Here is a 7,519-nt window from a genome sequence, read left to right on the forward strand (position 1 = left end):
CCTCTTTATATGTTCTGAAAATATAAGCAAAGGATTAGGCTTTAAATCTTTATCAACTAAGATACCAAACTTTAAATGAGTGGCATGAGTACAAGATTTGAATGTTAAAAAGAAGAACGAAGAAATAGCTCAGAAAAGAAAGTCTTACTCTGTGTAGTGAAAGGTTTGTTCATAATTTTTATTTCAAACCAGAATTCATTTTAAGATTAGCATTTTCAGAATATTTTGGATTAGTTACTCATCAGCAATGGTGTATATACTGTGCAACTTTAACTGAATCTTTCAGTAATCCCCACATATTTATTAAAACATTAGTATCTCTTGAACTTTATGGCATGGTTCAAGAAAAATCTCTAGATTCTAGATCTTTTCACTAAAAGGAAAGTGTAGGAAGTGGTTTGCCTCAGCATTCCTTAGCAGATCTTTCAGACGAACCTGGGTTAAACATGTGCCAGGAAAGGTTGTGTAGCTGATCGTCTTGAGTGAGATCACATGGCATGCATAGGGGGCATCAGGCCCTGTCAGCATGGGTTCACAAAAGGCAGATCCTGCTTGACCGCTTGACCACCTTGATCGCCTATTATTATCCTTTTGATGGATGAGGAAAAGGCTGTTGATGTGGTCTGCCTAGATTTCAGCAAAGCCTTTGACACTATCTCCCACAGTATTTTCTTGGAGAAGCTGACAGCCCATGCCTTGGACAGGTATACTCTTTGCTGGGTAAAGAACTGGCTGGATGGTAGGAGCAGAGAGAGGTGATGAATGGAGTTAAATCCAGCTGTCTGCTGGTTACGAATGGTGTTCCCCAGGGGTCAGTACTGGATCCTGTCCTGTTTGGTATCTTTACTGATGATCTGGATGAGGGAATTGAGTGCACTCTCAGTAAATTTACAGATGACATCAAGCTGGGAGGAAGTGTTGATCTGCATGGGATATAGAGGTATCTGGACAGCCTGGATTGCTATGCCGAGGCCAATAGGATGTAGTTCAATAAGTGCTGGGTTCTGTACTTTGGTCACAACAACCCCAGGTAACACTACAGGTTTGAGGCTGAGTGGCTGTAAGAAATGGACCTGGGGATGTTGATTGTTACCTGGCTGAATGTGAGCCAGCAGTGTGCCCAGGTGGCCAAGAAGGTCAATGGTATCCTGGCTTGTATCAGAAATGGCATAGCCAGCAGGACCAGGGAAGTGAGGCTGCACCTTTGGGCTCCTCACTACAAGAAAGATATGGAGTTGCTGGAGCATATCCAGAGAAGGCTTCAAAGCTGATGAGGGTTCTGGAGCACAAGTCTTATGAGGAGCAACTGAGGGAATTGGGATTACTTAGTCTGGAGAAGATGGGGCTTAGGGGAGACTTTATCATTCTTTACAACTGTCTGAAAGGATGTTGTGGTGAGGTTCAGCCTCTTTCCCACATAACTAGCAATAGGACTAGAGGGTACAGCTTCAAGTTGTCTGAGGGGAAAAAATTCTTCTCCAAAAGAATGGTTAGGCACTGGAACAGACTGCCCAGGGAAGTGTCTAAGTCACCATCCCTGGTGGTGTTGTACTGGTAGTACTGTTGTACTAAGGGACATGGTTTAGTGGGAAATGTTGATGATGGATGGACAGTTGGACTGGATGATCTTGAGGTCTTTTCTAATTTTCTAACCTTGGTGATTCTGTGATTCTAAACCGTATCTCCAAGCAGTGGCCAAAAGGCTGTCATGATAAGAAGCAAGAAAATGTGGCGGGTGAGAATGAAGAGGCAAGTCATCACCTTTAATCAGTGTCTTTAAAAGGTAGATGTTACAGAGGTACATCACCACCTTGCTGTTACCACAGCACTTCAAAAGAGACTGCAGCAAAAAAACAGGAGAACCTGGATGATCAGTGAGGTACTACTTTACATTGGTCAGTTTAGTATTTATATGTAATATTAATACTTACATCTAGCACAAAGGTGATGGCATGCTTATGGATTCTTGTGAGCTTTCTTTCTCACTGTCTGTATTACTTTCAAGAGATCGGGCTGCATTTTAAAGGTAAAGTAAGCTAGAATTTCCTTAATGAGGTTGTTTTCATGAATTTATGGAGGTGAAAATAAATTTCCTCAGTCTTTTGGAATTTTAATTTCCTCAGTGATACAATAATTCCTGTGGTGTATCTAGGACTTTGGATTGTTTGTGATGCTGCTTCTGGTGCCATTGCTCTGCTGAGGTTTACCTTGTGGGATTAACAGTCATGAACTGTTGTTTATTATGTTTTATTTTGCATGCATAATTGACTGTGGGACAGGAAACAACTGTGTCTAAGTATCATCAAAGGGAAGAGAGTATAATTGCATGTCCAGTTTGTTCTCTTTCTCAAAAAGGAAGAAAAAAAAGAGAGCTGCACCTGTGACAAACTGGTAGCTTTGTAAATAGAATAATTTTTGAAAGAGATAACGTCTACTGGAAATTGTGCTTTAAGTTCTATCTCACTGTCCCCCAAGCTTTCTAATCACATAGTTAGTTTGTAAGTCTAGATGTATGTTTTGTGAGAGGCCAGCTACTGCCAAACAGTATATATGGAAACTGACTTGTACCTCTCTTTTCCTTTATCCGAAAGCACAAATTTTTGTATTTGTCTCTGTTTCCTGCCTGTGAGTAGCACAGGTTTATCTTCAACTAACTTTGATAAGGGGATGGATGCTGCCTAATGAATTAAAACAATAATTGAGGGGAAGGAGTATAAAGAACAGCTTCTCAGTTTACGTAGAAGCAGAAGATCTGCTTTTCACTAATCACTTTGTCAGTTTGTCCTGTTGACTTTTGAAAAGCTGTATTTCAGAAAACTCAGCAGAAGTTCTGCTGTTGAAACTGGAAAATGTACCACACACATGGTGGGAAGAGGGTAGAAGCCTGAAGTAACCTCATATTAAAGATGATGAGCCTTTCACTTTCTGAATGGAGGTCTTCAGTTTCTTTTGTAGTGAAAATATGCAACTGCAGCCAAACAACATGAATATGTATGAAAACTTCATAGTAGTTATGTGTTTGTAATTGCAGTTCAGCGGTGAAGAAGGAATGCGTTGTAGTAAACTTTGTGAAGATGACTTCTTCCCCTTCCCACTCTGGTTATGACTGACCTCAATTTCCACATTGTTGCAGCAAATTTAATTTGGAACTTTCCATCAGAACAAACCTTTCTGTCACAACCTCTGTTGCTGTCTTAGGATGGCTTTTATAGAAGGAAGGAAAATTGCTCATAAAAGCTATTCTAAAAACATTACATAGTAAATATTGATCCAAGACAAGCTTTCTAATACAAACAGTATTGTATAAAAAAAAAATGCTTTCAGAAGTCTTTTGTGTCTGGAACTTAAAAGGAGGAACTAATCCTGATTCAAATTTTCTTACAGCTTTTTCTTTGTAATGAGGTAAAGAAAGACAAGATTTAAAAAGTTGTCCTAGTTCATCTTAGGCATATACATGTCTTTATATTATGAGTTTATTTGGAGCAATGACATGCAGCTTTTTGCATGTCTTTTTCATAATACCATCAAACATGAAATGTCTTAAATAAGAAGTGAATAGATTTTCTGGGAGTTTCAGCTACAGTAACAAAGTTCTCATGTGATAAAACCTTTGCTGCCCACCTAATGTGTTTTTTGTTAGTAGTCTGAGGTTTCTACTCTTCGGCAGAAGCTGTAGTGCAGAAAGATGCTATGACGTCCTTTGTGCCCATGCCACAACTGACTTCCATCCCTGTACTCACCATATGTTGACCTCATGCCAGCTCTTACATGTTCCTAAGTATAAGAATAAATGCAGCTGGCTGAGGATAAAGTAAGAATAATCTGTGCTCTGTACATTTTTTTCTGTCCAAGAAGTGAAAAGGGGGGAGAGGAAAGTAGAAATACTAGTGTAGCTAAGCAGGGACGAAGAAGTAAGCTCTTTGCTACTCCACTGTTGTTGCCTAGTATGTCAGATACCTTTAGTAAGTGTATGTGCTGCTGTGGGGTCAGAAATCTAATTGATGATCGCTTAAGCGGCCCATATAGATGCTTCTGTGTCAGTATGTAGGATGTGAAAATATGTTATTTTTCTTCTATCGTTGCGGAACAGAGGAAACCATTTATTCTGCCATTGTAAGATGCATGTTTAATATCTCTCTTATTCTGGTTTTGAAACTGTAGGATGTTTTGGATCTACTTTAACAAATTTTACCACAGACCTCAACAGTGAAGGAATGACAACAATTGAAAGAAACCATTTCCTTGTAGAGTGCCTAACACTTCTTACTCAATGTTTTTGGCAATGTGTCTATTTTTAAACAAATGGATGCGGTAAAACCATGAAAAATGTTGAGAAGGTTACTTTTTTTTTGTGCAGGCTATTTGAAACTAGTAGTGGGCTGATTATCCAAATCCTGATTTAAAAAAAAATAAATCACAAAGTAATTGTGGCAGTGTAAATTTTTTTAAAATCAACTTCAGCCTTTAGCACTGTGCACATCCACTGCAGTAGCTGTAGTGCTAATGCATAGAGCTTGGGGATCAATCCCAGTGAAGATTTTCGGTTTCAACTTTCTAACCAAGAAACTACTTGGCGCTTGTCTTAAAGATGTTAAAAATCCAAACCATGCTCCTGAACTGCACCAAACAAGGGGTGTAGTAGATGCAGTAGACCTGCCCAGCAGTGATGGACATAGAGACTTAGCAGAATTTTTGTGTTTCTTGACTAAGTATGTTTGTTCCTGAAAGAGACATAATTATTTTTCATGTTATAGAGAGACGATTCTACTGTTGAAGAACAATAAATCTAATGGTATACATAACAGTTCGAAAACATATATGACATTTTAGGTAAATTGTAGGATACGCTTTTGTTTAGCCTTTGGAACAACAAGTAGCTACTATCCCATATTTGAATGCTGCAACTTAGGCTTTTTGTAAGCATGCTCAGCAGTATAGTTCAGCTTTGGATTGCTCAGATTTTTTATGGAGGTGAGATGCATTCAGGCAAATAAGAGGCATATGTTTTTCTTCCTGTTCTGCAGTGGAGCATATACGTGGTTAATGTTTGATATGATAGAACTTTAGTAATCAGACACTTGTAGGAAAAAAAATTAGCTAGTCCTTGATGTTAAAACACTGTACGCAAAAAAGCAAAGCAGATTTTGGTATCTTCAGTTTTGAGAGCTTTGAGTTTCTTTTATGTCCATCTTCATATTCTTGTTGCAGCTTGTATTGCAAATCAACTTTTCCCCTGACCTTGTTTGAATGCTGGTTTTATTAGGGTGGGATATCATCCATGTTAAAATTACTCTTACCTCTCCCATTCATACAGACTTCTTATTGTTTCTTAAGACTCTTATAAATATGAGGCAAAGTAAGCCATACAGTGTGCAATTTCAGAAAGGAGAGTTTCTAGCTCGACGAATTGTGCAGCTTTCTTATCAAAAAGACAAAGACAGTACGAGTAAATTAACCATGCAGTTTCACTGATCAGCAAAAGTGGCCACAACTGATTGTGGGAGAGAGTCTTTTTCTTTTGTATGGATAATTTTTCTCCTTCTGTTCAAGTACTCTCTAGAAATCTCTTTGGTACAGATTTTTAAGGCATGAGTGGCGAAAGAGATAAAAGACAATATTTATTTCCACTAAAAGAGCTCTTCTGATTATTACCTACTCTAGGTATAGTTCCAGAAATTTCCATTATTTCCCTGTTACTCTGAAGAACTTACTTAATTTCAGCATCCAGGAATTGGGATGATAGAAATCATTCCTTATTAAATGGGGGGAAAGGATGGGAAAAACTCCAAGCTACAACCTTCTGAGAAAAATCAGAGGAAACAACATCTCGAGTTTTTATTGACACATCAAACATAAAAGCTGTGTTTGTTGAATAAATATATAGATGATGCATCATCCATGTATTAAAAAAATCCTAGTAAGAGAAGCTTAGTATTGTAATCTTCAGTTTGCTTTTTAAGATTTTAGGGAAAAAGCTGCATTTGCTAGCTGTTTTGCACCAAAAAGTCAGTGTTGAGAGACTATTGACTAGATATCAGGACAAATAGAGAACTCAAGTGAGCCTGCATTTTCAACATTGCCAATGCAAGGCATCATATAAACATGAATTTTAATTGTACTAAAGAAAAATAGTTGCATTAAAGTCAAGAGCTTATGTGGAGGAGAGTACTAACGAAACAATATCTAGATTCTAAAGTTCAACTGCGTTTTGTCTAAATACCTCTTGCTTAGTTATTCAGTGTAGTTTTGCCAGTAATAACATCAAATTTAACAGATTTGCAAGTTTTGTATTTTTCTTACAATTCTAATTAAGCATTTGCAGAAGAGACATGCTATTTTCTATTCATTTTTATAAGATTATGTTTAGCAGGAATAAAAAACAAATTGTTTCAGAATAAGTTGGAAAACAGTTATGTGGATGTTTTAATTTTTAGCAATTGCTTTTACCTTCAGCTGGAGTGGTCTTGCATGTTTTATTTCCTATTATTTTTTCCAGTTTCATACTCCAAAAATTTGAACTTAAGCTGGGAAAATGAGAACGGCACTACTTAATGGAAACCTTACATAGTAAGCATTTGCAACTCTCTAAGGGCCTCTTCATTTAAATATTATTTAGATTGATGTCAGTTTTCTGTTGAATGGCAGTTGAATGGTACCTCTGAGTTAATACTATTTTAATGTAGGATTTCAATCTGATAAGCCTGGTTTAAGCACAGTTTAACTACAGTATGAGCTCTTGCTCACATTTTAATATGAGAGACAGCTAAATGACCAGATACTAATATCTGTTCCTTTGTTTCCAGAGACTATAATCATCCATCAGGGTTTTATTGTTGTAGATGGGAAAGACAACACAAGAAAACTTCAGGAGTATTCATACTTTATTTCTCCATATTATATGAAATTATTTTTACTGAGATATGGTATCATTGAGGTGTTTAAATTTGAGTTTTGGGAAGGATTTGAAAAGAGTCTTAGGGCATGTAGCTCTTAGCATTAAAATCCATGGTCTTAAAGATCTGAAGACCTGCTGTCAAACTTGCTCTTGCAAGTCCTGCTGAATACAATATCTTCTTAGTGCTTCAGGTAATGCATTTATACGCATAACTACCTGGAGAGAGCACATAGGAGAGGGAATTTAAAAAATAATTAAAAAAAAAAACCAAAAAGTAGTATACCTAAGCAACAAAGAATGTAATGGCTACTAAGGTGCTTCCAGCATATCAGAAATAGTCTAAGTGCAGGTATAGAAAGTCCAAGCATATGTAGCTAAAGCCACAACTGACATAACTAAAATCAATATATAATACCAGTGGTGATTCTTTTCTGCATTTGCAGTCTGAGCTTTGAGAAGATATCTTTGCACCAACATGGAGAGAATCTAAAAGACAGCATCAACTTTTCTGTGTTGAGGAATTTATCTATAGCAGTGAGTATCACAGAATCACAGAACGGCCAGGGTTGGCAGGGACCTCAAGGATCATGAATGTCCAACCCCCCTGCCACAGGCAGGGCCACC

General features: G+C 37.5%; 1 protein-coding gene and 1 long non-coding RNA gene across 5 annotated transcripts in view; one reads left to right on the forward strand and one right to left on the reverse strand.

The window, feature by feature from the left end:
* The window catches only part of XRCC4 (X-ray repair cross complementing 4), a 216,482-nt gene that overhangs the window by 197,738 nt on the left and 11,225 nt on the right, over window positions 1-7,519 (reverse strand). The gene's annotated exons all lie outside the window — the stretch shown is intronic.
* LOC104915277 lies at window positions 7-7,387 on the forward strand. 3 transcript variants are annotated; one of them, XR_796315.3, is made up of 4 exons: window positions 7-163; window positions 1,693-1,879; window positions 6,497-6,567; window positions 7,339-7,387. It is a non-coding gene; the product is annotated as an uncharacterized LOC104915277 (long non-coding RNA). The 3 variants fall into 3 exon arrangements; XR_796314.3 differs by lacking the exon at window positions 7-163 and having other exon boundaries at window positions 1,155-1,879; XR_004162227.1 differs by lacking the exons at window positions 7-163; window positions 1,693-1,879 and having other exon boundaries at window positions 1,890-6,567.

This window comes from Meleagris gallopavo, chromosome Z, assembly GCF_000146605.3.
Source record: "Meleagris gallopavo isolate NT-WF06-2002-E0010 breed Aviagen turkey brand Nicholas breeding stock chromosome Z, Turkey_5.1, whole genome shotgun sequence".
Classification (NCBI taxonomy): Eukaryota; Metazoa; Chordata; class Aves; order Galliformes; family Phasianidae; genus Meleagris; species Meleagris gallopavo.